At 41.7% G+C, this 16888-nt stretch overlaps 1 long non-coding RNA gene across 1 annotated transcript in view; it reads left to right on the top strand.

Annotated features, from left to right (window-relative positions):
• Window positions 1–16888, top strand: part of LOC115339989 — an 84410-nt gene that overhangs the window by 63014 nt on the left and 4508 nt on the right. Inside the window, exon 3 of the long non-coding RNA XR_003922880.2 lies at window positions 11090–11242. This is a non-coding gene — a long non-coding RNA (uncharacterized LOC115339989). The remainder of the gene's footprint in view (window positions 1–11089; window positions 11243–16888) is intronic.

The following is a 16888-nucleotide window of genomic DNA, read 5'->3' as shown; positions in this document are numbered from 1 at the left end:
TATTAAAGCAGTTGTAAAAAGACGTTTATTATCCATATCATCAACACTAATTTTGTCTTCAAATTGTCTTGAAATTACTTATAGGATAGCGTATCTGTTTAAAATGTTATGAGTCTGGTCACATTTTCTGATCTTTACAATCCTTTTTGCGCCATAACCTTTGGTTTTTCTTCAGCACCCTTCAGTGTCTCTCATACCTGTTGCCATAAGTGCAGCTACATGAAAATGCACGGTCTACTATCATAAATTCAGATTTGGCTCTCATTTACAGCTGCTTAAAGATTAGGAACAAATTCATTTAAGCCAATACACAAAGTGATAACAGTTTATCGTCTTTAGTCATTGCAGCCCTATAAATGATAGCAGAATTAAATCTATTTCCACTAACCAGAGATGGTCAACGTTTTAACTGACAGAATTGTATTGAAAACAAAGACCAAGAAAACCAGGATTTCTCTCTCTAGTTTCTGAATTAAAAAGGTAGAAGAAATCAAAAGATGTTTTCATTTAAAAAATTTGCATTCTTTTGATCAGTTTTAATTTTCAGTTGTATAGCTTTATTGCAAGCTAGAAATCTTTGTAGTTCATATAGGATTTTAAAAGAGCCTCTTGTACTGAGTCTCTGAAACTCTGTGCTGACTTTAAAACTAAAAAATGCTCTCTTTAAAATAAATGAGTAAATCATGGAAAACTCTATTCTTAACATAGCTAGATTGGTTTATTCTCTGATGTCAGCCCTGTGCTTATCTCAGTCTTTCTTGAACAAGGATTTTTTTTCTTTTTTTATTTATCTGTCTGTATACACTAATCTTTTTTGCAAGCTTTGAATGCCTGTGTCCTTAATGTCATTAATACATTTCTCTCAGTCTTTGACTTCATCTTCCTCCCATTAATGAATTCTCCAGTTGATTTGAAATGGGAACAGAATCAGACCCCAGCTCCGATACAATAATCAGACCAGAATTCCAACACAATAATGGTATTAAAGAAGTCTGAAATGTTATTCCTTTTTCTTTTGGTGAGCATTAAGTGATCTGAAAAGAGACTATCATCAAATCCCAGCTATACGCTACTTGAGATCTTGGATTAACCAGTTATAACATCTGGGTTTTTGCTGAAGTTAGTTGGTAACCATGAGATCTTGTCACTGCAAAGTTCAGAGGTTAATTGAAATCAGAGAGGCATAACCCATTCAATTGTCCCGTTAATTACGCCCAGCTCCCGTCTCCCTCCTCCACCCTCCCATAAACATCAGCTGCTGACCACTCGCTGCCAACCAAGGGAGAAAGCCGCCGCTGGCCTGCTGTCATTCAGCTTGATGGCTGGGAGATGTTTAACGGCTGAGTCACTGAAGCTGATAAAAAATGCCTGCAATAGGGGAAAGGGATATGTGCATGCGAAGAGGGAGTCAGTGACATCCCCATACATCAACCCCTAGCCGTAATGTTACCAGTTTTTGCTGAAAGCTGGTAATGCTTTGAGATTTATGGCAGGTGTGCTTTGCTGAGTGCATAGCTTTGGTTGGGAAAATTGGGGAGGCGTTCATCGGGATCCTGCAAGACTAGTAGGGATTTCTGGCAGTGGTTTACAGGGATAGTCTTTATGCTGCAGGAGTTCATATTGCATTGAACAAGTAATATATTATAGTTAAAATATATAAATTTCCCTTCTTCTTTTACCAAACTGATATGAACAGTGGAATTTTGCTAGTAACTATTAATTATCAGATGTTTATTGTGATGGTAACTTTCTCCAGGGTTTCTGCAGTCAGCAGTTATGCACTATTTACCTTACTGTAACCGGACAAGCACAGCAGATTTCAGATCTGAAGGAACATTAAAATATCAAAATAGATCTGAATCTTGTAAACCTATCCTCACCTTGGAGGGGGGGCAGAAATATCTCCATTGCCTTCAGTGGGAGCTGGCTTGAGTAAGGAGAAAGAGAAGTCTTCCCACTTGGGGTAGTTTTGAGGTTAAGGATGGAAAATAATTTTGAGACGTATTACTTAGAGCTACGTGGACTATGGATGTCTTAAAAACTGGGATACCCAGGTAAAGGATCTAAAAATCGCACTTTGCACGTTTGTCCAAATTTACCTGATCTAAAACCTAATCTTAATGAATATTAAGCATAGGCCTGCAAAATCCCTTCCTCCCTTTTCTTCTCGCAGCTTTCCTTTTCCAATAAAAGCCTGGCTTTCCCTTGCTTTCCAGCCAGCCTGGAGATGAGACCCTGGTCCTTGACCAGTTTCTGCTGTTGTGTATCCATATGATTGTCAGCACTGTGTCTCTTGAGAAATGCAGTCTGGAGTCAGGACCCCGCTGTCATGTGCTGCACAAACCAGAGACAAAAGCACCCCTTGTCTTGAAGCATTCTTCCCTGATTTTAATCTCTGTTGTCTTTCATCTAGGTTCAAGTGACTGTTCTCAATACTACGTCTGCCTGTGGTAGAAACTGAGAGTGTTACAGCCTGAAATGAGGTCCTTGTTCCAATCACAAGAAAGTAGATAAATCACCCAAATGATTCTTATGAATAATTCTCCAATATCTTGTTACTCATCCCCCAGAAATAACAATGTAGCAGTGTTAATAGAAGTTTTTTTCTGTAAACATGATAAAATGAAAGGGAAGCATCTTTGTATCTTCTTCCAAAAAGGCAAAAGCAAGAGCCAAACTGTTGAAATCTTGTTAATGAGAAATGAAAACTTTTTTGAATTTCACAGCTCTTATTAGTTTTCAAAAAAACAATCAAAAAACTACTAAAAATTCACTTGCTTTCATAGCTGGCAGCATCATTTTCTGTTTGTTTCACTAAAAAAATTATCAAGGCTACTTGGTTCTACTTTATTCTAACTCAAAATTATTATTTTGAAATGTGATTTTATTTTTGTCAAGTAACTAAAAATGATCATTTCTATTCTGTGTACACTTAAAGCTAATACTTCATAAAAGCTTCTCCTCTGATGGGGTGACAACATATATATATACTATATACAACTGTGAAAGGTGTTTTCTATGTAATTTATGTGCCTGTGCCATATACTAAGCCCATACACTACCGAGGAGGAGAAGCTAAATCAATCAAGAGTGATTTCCAGTGAACAGCCATATCACATCTACCACCCATTTGCTCTTGGCTGGCTGAGAAATGGAGCAATTTAAACCTATTGGGTCATGCTGAAATGGGGGCCAAAATCTTATCAATGTGCTGCACGCAACTGAGCCTCATTTCATCTTCATTTCCAGAGGTCCATGGGCTGCAACAGTTCCCCATAGTCCAGCATTGCACGCTGGCTTCCCGGCTGCTGAGCTGATGCCAGAGTTGGGAAAACAACTTTTTGGTACGAACGGCAAGACTCTAGATTTGAACTAGTTTGATCTGCAGAAAAATATAGAGGAAAACACAATTAGTCTTCAGTTATTATGTGGATATGAAGATAAGCTTGAGAAATCCAAGTTTGCTGTGGAATACGAGGTGGAAAAATAAATGTTTTCTGTTCACTTGCTTAATGTTTCATAGAATCTTGGAAATGTTCCACTGCCTGACCCTCATGTTTTCAGACTATTTCCGCATCTGTCTCAAAGCTGTACCCTCCTCAAATGGACCAAGAAGCTAGTTTCTTAGTTAAAATAATAAAGTGTAAGAGCACCCTAAGCATGCTGAACATCCCTGCAGCTCGCTCTCAGTGCAGAAGACAGCACCTGGAAAGGCTCAGACACTGGCCCAAGCTCACAGGCAGAAGTAACACATGGCATGTGTTCACCATTGGGTTTTCCTGTTTCTTGTTGCTTCATATTAAACATGAAATTCCATACGGACCTTTTAATGGTTGCTTGGAAATTGGATGTCTCTCACCCCAGAAGGACATATCGGCATTCTGCACCTGATTGCATTTCTCCATTCTCCCCCACAGGACAAGTCAAAGGTTATGGTTCAGAGGAGGAGGAGTTTGTCAACAGCAGGTTCTCCTCAAGCTGAGAGGAGGCTTTTTCTCTTTAATAGCATGGGGAGGTTATGCATGGATGTAAATAGTTGTTTGAGTTTGCGTATGTGAATTTAGGAATCTGATCCAAAATAAACTGACATGAACAAGAAAGTTGAGACTGACCCCAAAATAAGTTGTTCTCATCCTAAACATTGGCAAGAGGAGTAAAGCAAAGCAAACAGAAATAAAGCAGCAGTTCAGAGCTAGGCACAAATTTCCATCCACATGTCTTTTGTTTTCTACACCTGCTTAAGGAAAGAAAAAAAGGGCTTTTCTGAACTGTAACACTTCTGAATACCCTTTTGAAAACTTCAGAAATTGTAATATTTTCAATGTCTCGCAATTTTGTTCTCTCCAGCATGATGCTACCGCAGTGCTATTCCCCCACCGGGCTGCGACACGCAGCAGTGACTTACCCAAATGATTTGCAGTGGAGCCAGCTCATGAGTGTAAGTATCCACGTAGCACTTCTTCACCCTATTTTGGCCCAAGTTCCTGAGCCAGTATCTCTGCACCACATTTTGCTCTTCCTACACACAAGCTGTCCTAAGGTGAATCCATACCAGCTTCCCCGGTGGGGTGTCGTGGTGCTCAGTTAGCAATGCTACTTCCTCCACTTCACAGTTAGGGAATTCAAGCAGAAGAGGTCAAGATCCAGATCCCCAGCATGTAATTCTCCTAAGGGGCCTGGGCTTACCTGCGTCAGCCAGGGTCACATGGGATGGTTCACAGCAAAATCTCATACCTGAATCTTCCAAAATACACCACAGTGCCCTGAGGTGCTTGGCCTTTCAATGCCTGCGGTGATATTTACACAGAAGCAGTGGGTAGGAGACCAAGTGCCCACATCTACTATTGAATCTAAGCTGCCAAAGTATGACTCTGCAAGTTATTTCAATAAGTCTACTCTCTTAAATTTAGTTAGGGAGACGGAAGTCTGTCCTTGGAGCTGGGTGATGCTGTGTGAAACGATGAGCAGTTAACAGCATTATTCCTAATTACAAGTATTTAGAAATCATGAGTCAGGTTTCCCAAATCTTAGAAATAATGAAATAGGTTTTTAAAAAAGAATATTTCAGAGTATGTCTTGTTTCTGCTTTCTCAACTTTTTGGGTGCAATTGGTTTACTTGTGAAGTATTTCAACAGAAATACATGGTTTCTAAGTTTGCTTTTAAAAATGACACTCAGCTTCTGACATATTCCTGTGTTCTAGATCTGGGCTTTAACAGCAAGACCAAACATTCCTCGTAAATTTATATGTGCTAATAAATGCAAACTCCTTGCCAAAGTCATATCTCCCACAATACGCAAGGAGCATCAGAAGTGAAAAGTAAATTAAATCTGTGACTGTTTCCTAGTTCTGTACTTGAGGTTGCACAAATTTTAAAGCAAATGTAGATTATAGCCAAATTCTGTTACATGGGTTTCATTCAAAGTAACTTTGCTGCTGTCAGCTAGCCAGTAATATCTACTCTAGCCGTCAAATGTGATCACTAAAAATTCAAGATAGCTAAGAAATAATTACTATAATAATCTTTTTTAACTTGTCTTCTGCATCTCTATAGGGTTTACCTTACTTTTTTTCCTCTTTCTTACTTTTACGTTTTCATAGTTTATTTTTAATACCGTTTCTTTGAATGGTGACAGCTAAAACTTTAAAAAATGAAAGTTGAGATTCTTAACAATCTACTAATGGCTGTGGCCAAGGCTGTAATGAAAGCATCAGTCATCTTGAGACCTGTGATATACTCACTAGAATTAATAAAATCACTAGAACTGGCAACAAAGGAGAGGTTGCCTTGTAATCAAGTTGCTCTGGCTGTATGTGACTTTATTGTAAGACTGTTGTTGGGTTCCCAAGGTCTTTAAAGACTGGTACCTAATTCTGATAGACTTTATATAGTTTTCATTTCAAAATGTGCTCTTTATAATATAATTGCATGGTGGTTTGCACACAGACAAGCCCAATGCGGTTCAAACCTGGTGTTATTAATACATGGACACAGTCTTCATCTTGGAGCTGGTTCTCACTTGGCCAGAGGATTCCCCCATCGTTGCACTGTCCTGCACCCATGACATTTGTGTCCTACTCTCCAGCACATATATGCAGACAGGGTTCAATCCTCAGTGCAGCCTGCAGATTGCTCTAGCTCTGTTGATGGCAAAAATAAGCTTCACTTGACTTCAGCTGTAGATATAAAACTTTCCAGATACTGAAGACTTAGCTGCTTTTTGGGTATATGAGCTTCATGGATTTTGGTGGAGTCTGCAGGAGTTTGCCTGTTCCAAGGATCCATGCTAGTGTTTTCAGGAAGGTTTTTAAAAAAATGTGTATTCCAATTGTTACCCATAATTGAGAGAATATTGCAAAAATCTGTGTAGCTTATTGACCTGACAGAGTGTAAACAGCTTTTTAGGAGCCTCCCAATATGAAATATTCCAGCCTTTGTATTGTTCTTGTACACAAAGTGCATGGACAGAATAAGCAATAAAATACCAGATGGATTTCCTTTGAAACATAATTACTATCCAGGTGCAGACCCCACTTTTCATAGTCAAAGTTTTCCATCATTTTAATAGGATTCTTTTAAGTTATAGTATCAGTGTCTCCTGACCTGAACTATCGGTCAGTGCACTGCACATATGGTAGCGGTGAGAAAAGAGAGGCGTTCACCTCTCAGTCCTCTTTGGCCACTGACTTTTTTTCCTGAGAATGGTAATTGAGATGCCAATTGGCGCCCACTCTGGCAGTGGCTTTCTGCGGGGGACACACCTGGCCCGAGAGACCTGTACTGAAATTAATTTGGTCTTTGCAGAGAGCCAAGCAAAAACATTTATTTTATTTTTTTTCCTCTTCTTTTCCTTGCAAGGGAGCAGAGCAATAAAATAATAATAATAATAAAAAGGCATAACCAGTCTCCCCTCCCATTCCGACATGTTGAGTGCCAAAACTCAGATCAAGTCTTTAAGGCAAAGTAAGAAGCAATGAAAACAGGGGCTTTATTATAAAGGCAGGCCTGTGAACTTTTTAACTCTCGCAGTGCTCCCGGATGTGCCTCTTCACACTGTACACAGCTGCTGAAGGCTTCCAGGGACTGTGGGTGGTGGGTGAGGAAAGGGGAAGAGGTGGTTTAGCTATGCACAATATTTCCCATAAGAAATAAAGCAATAGAGTCTCACCTCACTGCCTGTTTTTCCACATATATTGAGACGGGAATGTATTTATATAACCCTATTAAAAGGGAACACTCAGTAGCAAACTCGGTCTTTAAATAGCTACTGTTCTGCATACTCCAGTCTCCAAACTCCTCAATTTCAACTCACACCCACTTACATTCTTTTGACATATTCCTCAGGTTTTTTGTGACTTTGGGGTCAAATCCAAAACTTATTGAAAGCAGTGGAAAGACACTCAGTGAATTCAGTGGAATTTGGATAATACTCTTAGAGCTCAGATACCATGGTGATAAATGCAATAAATTACATAGACAAAGGTTGCCCATTTTGGGCTAGCTCCACTTCTACAGAAACAAATTAAACTGTTGCTACTGACTGCCACAGGAATCAGTTCTGCCCCTTCCCTGGTGGTATTTAAGCAGCTCTCAAAACATTTTACAAATAAGGGGAATACCTTTATCTCCCATTTACAGATGAATAAACTGAGGCATGGAGCCACGATTAAACCTATGAGTCAGGCAGTGCAAAAGAGCTAGAATTAGACCGAGATACCAGTCCCTGGACCACCCAGTGGAAAAAGAGAGTCTATTAGCTGCTAGCAGTCTTGTAGACTCTCCCGGTGCTACCAGGTCCTACTGATGCCAACAGGAGTGGAGGGCAACCAACATCCTCCCGTAAATCGTTGAGCGTTAATAAACTGAGCAGCCCTTCAGAAGCAGTTTGTTTTTACCACCAAGATGCATTATTTCATCCTTTCCCCCCCAGCATTCATATTTTCCCTTTGACTTCTGTTATTTTGGTTCCATTTAGCAAATACATTCTTGGGTTTTTTTCCCATGTGTCCCTCCAGCCACCTTAGTTTGCCTTTTTTTTCCTTCTTTCCCTTAAAAACTTTTTTCCTCATTCAGTGCACTAAGTGGATTTACGACCCATTTAGGCAGCTTACAGTGGCATTGCTTTTACAGTTCAGAGGCAGAAGGGCCATAAAAAGATTTACAGTTACAGCAAGAGTCGGTTGCATGGAAGTTCGAGATCCAAATTAGACAAAGGGAGTGGGGCTGTGTGAGTGGCCAGTAAAAGAAGCTTGGAAACAAAAACAAATGAAACTGCTGTTAGAGGAGGAGGTTGGGGTGGGGGCAGAGAAGGAGGAGGAAAAGTTGCCTGTTAACTTCACGTTACTATTGCAACAGCTCTGTTAATTCTGTTATATAAAGCCCTTTTTCCTCCTTTTTTTTCCTCTCTCAATGTTGTTGTTGGACAGATTTCCTTTGCAAACACATATCTCAAACTGAAGAGCAGCAACTTCACACAGTAGTTGAGATTTCAAGGCAGATATTCCCAGGATGTTGGCAGCTGTTTTTGCTGCTGCTGCTGGGACTCCAGGATACAAACTCCAGAGAGTAAAACCAAGTGGCTGAAGGAATGGGACCAGTCAGAGTGGAGGACTTCAGGTTGCATTGCACGAGGATAATCTGGTATTTAAAAGAAGCTAGACTGGGAAAAAGATTTTATCCTCTCCCCCACTAGATTTTTCCTGCTGACTTCAAAAGAAACAAGACCAGGCTTGACTAAATCCATAACAAGCTGAGGCAAAAGGGAGATTTGCCACTGACATTAAAGGAACATGTCTGGGCACATAGAGAGAGACTAGACTATAGCTGGAGTCTGCAGAAGGTTGGGGGCTGCACTTCTGTGAGACCCAGGCCATATGCCATTCTGTCAGAACTATGGAAAGAAACCACTTTGGAAAGCAATGTGTCCTTTATGGGCAGCCTGGAAAGATGCCACCTTTGTTTGAATCTACAGGTGTGTCTGGCTGGATGGGTACAGCCATGTCTGCTCCGCTCCTGGGCTGAGTTGGTTTTGATGCAGGCTGGCTATGGTCCAGGTGCCGTATGGTCCGTACCACGGCACTGCATCTGGGCTAATAGGCCTTTCTGAGGGATCTAAGCTTAAGAGTTCAGGGAAGATGCCATGCTAATACAGCAACAGGGCTTGAAACTGGTTGGAGTGCAGGTGGACTCAAGCACAGGGCAGTCTGCACTTAACCACAGAGATACGCTCTATTCAAGTGCAGTGTGAGAATGGCTCCAATGAGCCCATGCTTGACTATTTACTCCACTTTGTTGGGCTTTTATTGTACTTAATTAAGTACATAGTGTGGAAGCATTCGTAAATAAGCTGTATACATAAGAAAGCCAATACTTCCCAGTTTTGCTCTAAATGCCAATTTTTTTTTTAGATAGTTGAGAAGCACACTATGGTTTTGTTTTCCTTCTCGTTGCTGTTGTATTTATTCTGCTGTTCCCATTTCTAACCAACTTCCTGTTCAAAATATCACCTTTAGTTTCACATAGATACGGCACTTCATTTCCTGAAGTCTGTCACACAGTGATGCTATCCGACTGCCTTCTGGGCAACACTCAATCGATGCCTGCATTTCATAAGTGGGTGTTATGTCTGTTAATTGCCTTATTCTTATTTTCTGTTGGCTGTTGTTACATTATTCAGGATAGCAGCAGCACTGGAGTATTTACTTCCTAATTTCTTGTGTATTTTTTGTCAGCTTCACTGGTGAAGTTGGTGGAGTTCTTGACACTGCTGGGTCTCTTGGACCTTGTTTCCTTGGTGTCTTGGCTATCCTTTACTCATTATGTGCCCACAGCTCTCCAGTGAAATTAGTGTTACTGGTGGTGTAGAGGACACTGGGATCCTCTGGATGAAAAAGCACTCCATAACAATAGACTTTTAATCCTTGTTCCTTGCTCCCACACATTCTTACATGGATGTTAACACTCAGGTTTCAGGTTATCTATAAGAGGAAAAAAGCATTCACAGTGCTTTTCCTGCATCCCTATTAGATCTAGTTCTTCCTCCTTCAGAAGAAAAATCTCCTAATAAGAAGAGTGGTAATATTTTAGAAAGGTTTGGCTGGTGTTTTGCTTTCTAGGGGAAGAAGCAGCCAGCCTCAGAGAGAGGCTTCAGCCTAAACCAGAAACAAAATACCACTCAGGCCCCTATTAAAATTTAAAAGCTAATTGACAATAGCCAGACGGACATATCTTACCCCTTCCCCCCCCACCCCGGCAATCCATATATGCAGCCGTCCCCTTGCAAGCCTTGGACGCGTGAAGTACATGGTGCCGTGTTTGCTTCATGCACATTTGTGGTGCTGGGCTCTGCAGCCCTGTGATATTAGCTGTCCTGCCAGCTGGTTCCCTTTCTAATTGATGTTTCGTGTGGTGCTGTATAAACCTCAAGTGACCAGTCATTCAGGACACTGATGGATTTCTGTGGCTCCCACTGGAGATTTTCAACAAGACACTGAACTGTTACCAATTCTGCTGTGTCAGGGCTGTTCCTGTCTCCTCCTTCTGCATCCCCCCCCCCCCCCCCTAGCGCTCGCTCTCGCTTCTGTCTCCTTCCCCTCTTTCTTTTTCAACGAGAAGGGCCTTGAACTTCTGGTAGAGACTTGACATATGAGAGAAAGCATTGAAAAGAAGAAAAGACTATATTTTATGAGTGATGGTTAAAATGTATTCTCGAAGTACTATTTTTTTAAAGTTGAATATAGTCATGTGGACAATACAGCAGTTTCCATGAAAAATTCTTAGAGTGGTAAAATGCTTCACTTTTTTGGGGGAGAAAAAGTTTGCAAATGAATACAGTCTTTTTATAGATTTATCAGGTCTGTATTTCCGGTTGAATTTTCCTCTCATTCCCTCCTTTTGTTCTTTTCCTTTTTCTTCTATAGTTATACAATAAATTAATTAATAAATGCCAGTAAACCAGTAACTTTTAGACTTTATTATGATTCTATTGATTTTAAAATGAAATCAGTGTTTTCAGTTTGAATCAAGTTGGTAAAAACATGAAAAACATTTTGGAAATATTTTGAAAAAATGCTTACTATTCTTTATAGAAACGAGTATGCATTTCCTGAGGAGGGGGGTAGAGCAAGCTGCTGCTTTGTCTATGAAGAAAATAGGATTTTGAAAGCTAAATTTTAACGGCCATCGATGTCACAGGTCAATACAGCCAAGATCCAATGCCAGGTCTGAGATCATCAGAAAAGGTAAGTTAATTTTTCCATTGTTGGAATTGTTTTAACTCATTCCCTCTTCAATTTACCTTCCACTTATTACCTCCTTCAGAATTGAAAATGGACCATACATTGTTGCAAAGGACTCAGTTGCCCTCCCCACCACCCTTCTCCATCCCCAGTGGGTCCCCCTGTGCCAAGGCACAGCTGGGGCACGGGAGGGTGCTGCCATTCCCTCCAGCGCCGTGCACGGACATGCACAGGGCAAATCCCATGTCCGCAGCTAGGCTTAGGCTGTCCAAGCGAGCTGCGTATCAGAAATGACTTTTACTTAACCTAGGAGGCCCCCACATCCCCTTTAAGCTGTTTTTGACTGTGTCTTTGAGTGTGTAATGTGCTCCGTCAACAAATAACCTGTGTTTTTTTAACTGGGTCATTTTGAGTTGAGTTGTACTTCAAGCACGGGACGTGGGGAGGAAGTGGTGGGACTAGGAGCAGAAGGGGAGACAGCAGCAGCCTCAGACCCAGAGGACTGCAAGGAAGCAAAATATGGATGGCTGCCAGAACAAATGTAGCGCCTTTTGGGAAACCGTTTCGAGGCCTCGTGAAAAAGTCAGAGAACAAAGAGGTTAAGGAAGGCACATATAATGTCAGACCTCCAGGAGAGCTGCTCACCATGGGCAGGTAGCTCCAACAGGGGTTTGCCCATGCTTCCAGATGGCACATTGCCGTCTTGCTCTGTTATCACACCTTTGATGAGGTTGTCGGTGGACACCGAGGCCAGAGCCTCCGGACTTTTACAGTCTAGAAACATGAAGCATTACAAAAATGAGTGGAAAAAAAAAGAGCTTGAAAGTAGCAGCAACTTTGTAAATCTCCATACGTGGTCTACCTTTTGGGGCTGGAATGAGGATCCTCAAAGGCATTTATGTGGCTAAAAGTCTGTGAGGCCTCGTCAAAGCACAATGTTGTGTTAGAGAGAGCAACATCTGGGAAAATTCCTGTGTGTGTTTCCTTCCAGGTTGATCTGTGTGAGTTTATGGCCCTCTGGCTTGTTTATTAAATTTCACCTTTTGGATTTAAATAATGACAAAAACTCATTGTGAGAAAAAATTGCACATTTCAGCTTCTGCTTACTCAAAACTTAATCAAAAAAAAGCTCCTATTTTCAGTCCTTGATTTCTCTAGGAATTTTAGTGTCATAAGTCAAGTCCCCTTTTTATTCCACAAATGACTATGTTCAATGCTGTTTTGGAGTGGTTATTAGTAAACTGCAGTTTCAAAGCCTGCAGGCGGCACCCAAGAGCACTGAATATAACTTCTCCAAGCTTTCTATTTTTATTGACCAGGTTCTGATCTCAGTCACATTATGAAGCTTTGATGGCTGATGGAGATGAGGATCTGATCCGATGTGTTAGTAAAATGAGGCTTCACTGATTTACAGCTAAAAAAAAAAAAAAAAATCTGTCACAGCTTCTTTCTCCCTAGGGTTGATGACTTCATTTTGCTGTTCAGCAGTCCATGGAAGGCTTTTTGGGTGCTGGCTTTAGGAGTGGGTATGGTAATAGAGACCTCTCATAATGAGCTGGGGAACCTCAGAGCCTCACCCTCATTGACAGGACCAAGAGAAATGGCTCATGAACATACCAAAGCAAAATGTGCAGTTACAGGGATACAATAGTGATACAGTAGATAGGATATCTTGCCAAAATGCTGTCTAAGTAGCCATTAATGGACATCTGAGTTTTGCTAAATAATTAATGTGTCTGTTGTATTTTTTTCTTATAGATCTTTCAAGGAATTTAGTTTCTGTTCCTTTGCATTTAGTTTCTGTTCCTTGAAATGCTGCTTTTGAACCTGTCTTCTCAAGTGTTCATAGACATTGTCTGTAAGGCAGTTTTCTAATAGTAGCTTATGTCCGTTACAGCCAAAAAGCATTTAGTCCCAAGTGCATAACAAGATAGATACCTCTCTTTGCTCTCATGCTGCAGTCTGGAAACTGCACTGGCTTTGCAATCTTACTTTGCAAACTCACGCAATGCAGAAATACCATATAAATGATGGGGTGTGGAAATGCTGGCAACAACAAGCTCCCCCAGAACATAACTGGTCCTTTTCCATTTTTTCCTCAGTGTCTCTGTGGTTGGGATGGTTGGCCCAGATGATTGGAAAAGGCTCTGTTCGTTGTTTCTCGTAATGCCTGAATAGCTGGGGAGTTTTGCCACCTTCGTCCAAAATCCTGGCTGTCAGTGTGAGGAGGATGTCAGCTGTAATACAACAACTCATATTCTTATCTTCTTATCACCAGTTATTTTCCCTGAGTGCCAGTTGACCACTTTGGCTTCTGCTTGCAGTTCTCAAAGGGAAAGAAACCAATATAATCATAGCATTAGTGGCTAGATCAAACATATCGCAATGACCAGGGGACTAAGCAGGGCTGAGTTTTAGGTTTGGCCTTTGCTGAAGGTGGGAGATGTTCACTAACTTCAGTTGCAGAAGGTGGTGTGAATCCAGGCAGAGCAGGCTGCACATGCAGGCAGTTTGGAGGCAGACATTGGGTGTGGACCGCTCCAGTCCTTGCAGGGGGGATGCAGCCCTGAGTGCTCTTCTCTGCTCTTAAAAATAGCAGGTAGGTCACAAACTAAGGTGTGAGCTTAGCGCCAAATGATGGTCAATTCTCTGAAACAACCCAAACCTTTTAGCATATCCGCTTAGGACAAGGTGTTCTTCCTCTTCTGAAGCACAAAGGAAGGAAATGTATCTTCAGGAAATGTTTATTTTACCCGTGGATTGTCTGAAGCAAGGTTCGACAATACCCGGAAAAAAAAATTCTCCAGAAAATTAATATAAAAATAGGAGGGGTTATTGACAAAACACATGATTTTTATGAGCTAGAGAAAGGAAAATGTGCTGTAATGCTCTATGCCAGCAGCTAAGAGTGCAACCGGGCGACCGTGGTGCAGCTGACGTGTGACCCGCGGACCCTGCCGTCCACGGGCCAGGTGAGTCAGGAGGCAGTTCCCTGTCCCCATCCTCTCAGCTCTTTGCACGTCTTAAAACAGCCATTAGAAAACAGAACAAGTGAGATACTTAGCAATATAAATGATTACATGTTGGAAGGAGAGATACTACTTAACACCTGACCCAGAGGGGTAATTTAAACACCCAAACCTGTAGGAAGCCTCCTTCTTACTTCAGACCCCGAGAGATGTTAGACACATTTCTTCTGAATACTGTGGCTCAGCAACCCCTCCTTTTTTTCCACCCTTATTTTTCCTAGTCTTGGAGAGCTGTAGAGGAAATCTTGAAGGCAGCTGGTCTCTGGAAGTGAAACTTAAGAGATTTAATGCCTTAACTAAGAATGAAGGAGTTAAAAAGAAAATAAAAGAAATATTTAATTTAGTTCTCTAAAACAGAGCTCTGCCCAGTCCCCTCCTCCCACGTACGCACCATCGACACCCTACCACAGAAAACAAACCCCTCGGTTATTGCATAAGCCCAACCCAGCGTGTCCCTGCAGTCTGCCGCAGACCTATAACCTCCTGCTCCTTTAGGCTGGCTCCAGCATGCTACACTGTGAGTCTGAGTTGACTGAAATAAGCATGGAGAGAGGCTTCCACAGAAACCTCTAAATGGGTTTTAATGTCTCCCCACCGTAGGATTCCCGGAATTAATTTGTCTGGCTTTTGAAATCAGGGACGCTGTGTTAAGGAAGATGGATGCCCTTAAGACATATTGAAAAGAATGAAGGGATGATAGTGGTGGTTGATGTAGCAAGCCTGGCCATGGATGCAGAGTAGTAAATGTGGTTGGTTGGTTGAGATCAGATTTTTTTATTTTTTCCAGTGGCAACGCCCATGTAGTTTATTTATTTATTTCCCCCTTTCACTTCAAGGCACCTAACAACAACACTGTATTTTATAAATCCCTGTGATTATAAATCTAGAAGGATGGCATTCTTGGTTTCCTCAGAGGCCAGGAGTCTATACCCACAGGAGACAGATGGGAGAAGTATCCAGCAAGCTTTCTATATTATTGCACAGAATTGCAGGAACTGGTTTTGGTTTACACCGCATGGGGGAATGCAAAGTCTGCACAGAGCATCTCCATTTACTGCTTCCTCTGCGTGCAGCCAAGGCAGGATTGCTTACACTCCCTCTGCACAGTTACTGGGGAGGGAATAATGTCATGCCTACCCTGCAAAAGATGCAAAGCCACTGCTTTGCATCAACTGTTCCCATTATCCTGCTGGTAGGATATGGCCCCAAAAGATTAGAAGTGCTTCATGTAACCGTGCAAAGCTGGTGCGAAACTCCAGGCTGGTCCTTTCTCCACTTCCACTTCTGTGCCTTGTCCCAGCAGAATGGCTCCAATAACTGCACCAAAAAAGCATCCCCTTACTTTCCCTTGCAGGGCAGCAGTGGCTGATGAGACTTTGAAACCCCCAAGATGTAGAGAGCAAATAGAGATGGTTGCTGCAGAATGAGTCAGGTTGTGCTGCAAAGTTAGGAAGTGTTTTTCCATAGTTTAGAAGATGGTTTTTAAAAGTAGGCGATTTAGTTTACATTTTTTCATGAGCCACAAGGTCAGCTATGGAGTAAGAGATGGATTTAGATTTAGAGTCATCTCCGAGCTTTGAAAAAAAAACCAAAACCAACAGGCGTGTTTGATTTTGGTGCTTTGCTTCATCTTCTTGCTGCCTTGGTAATGGGGCTGCTTGTGGTGTTGTGGGGGCAGCCCCACAAGATCTCTGATCCTTCCCTCCTCTTCCTATCATTCACCTCCTCCCCAGCCCTACCAGAGTCAAATATAAACTTTCTTAAAATGAACACAAGATTCATTCCACTTGACCAAACCTGACTTCCCAGAAAATAAACAGCAAGAGCAGAGCCAGCCAGCCCCCTCTCCTGGAGCTGCCAGCCTCCAGAGAGGCGATGGATGGACCCAGAGCAATTCTGAGCCTTTTGCAATGGAAAAGAGGGTGTCAAGGACAGGGATCCCACCTAAGGGACTTCCCGGGGTCTGCTGTAAAATAGCAATATTGCTAAGTGCCCTAATTTTCACAGTTCTGATTTCTTTTTTTAGTTTCAGTTGTATCCTGGATAACTGGACACAACTGTTTCCCTGCCTTGATAATGGATCAAAAGGAACCAGGTCAGTAGCACATATAAGTGCTATTGATAGAAGAGGGCTCTTCAGAGCTCAACGCTTAAAGTAATCTGAACAGGGCAATGGCTGATTCCCTTTTATGATCATTTTTACTGTTGTCCTTTGTTTTCTTTCTATTAAAATGGAAAAAAAAAAAAAAAAAGCCGAAACACCCATTGCCCAAACGATGTATATTCATTAAAAGAATGACTAAAAATAAAGAATAAAATATGCTGAACAGTTTTCCAACCCAATTTTGCCTTCAGAGTGGAGTAAATTAATTTCTGCTATGCAGAAGCCACCTAGTACCACACTGAGTGGGATGTGCTAGTACTGTACCAGCTGGCCACAAAGGTGGACGAGTGAGTGGACACTGGAAGGGCTTCAGTTCCTGCTCTCCGGAGCAGCTCTCCCAGACACTGGACGTCCCCCAGTCACTGTGCCAAGTCTCATCTGCTGGGAGGCTTTGTCCTTCAGTGACTGGTAGCATACTCAAGGCAGCGAAGCTCTGTGGTGCAGCTGCCCTAAAAC

Source organism: Aquila chrysaetos, chromosome 3 (assembly GCF_900496995.4).
Source record: "Aquila chrysaetos chrysaetos chromosome 3, bAquChr1.4, whole genome shotgun sequence".
NCBI lineage: Eukaryota > Metazoa > Chordata > Aves > Accipitriformes > Accipitridae > Aquila > Aquila chrysaetos.
Note: the sequence above shows the minus strand (reverse complement) of the source record. Positions and strands in the feature narration are given on the sequence as shown.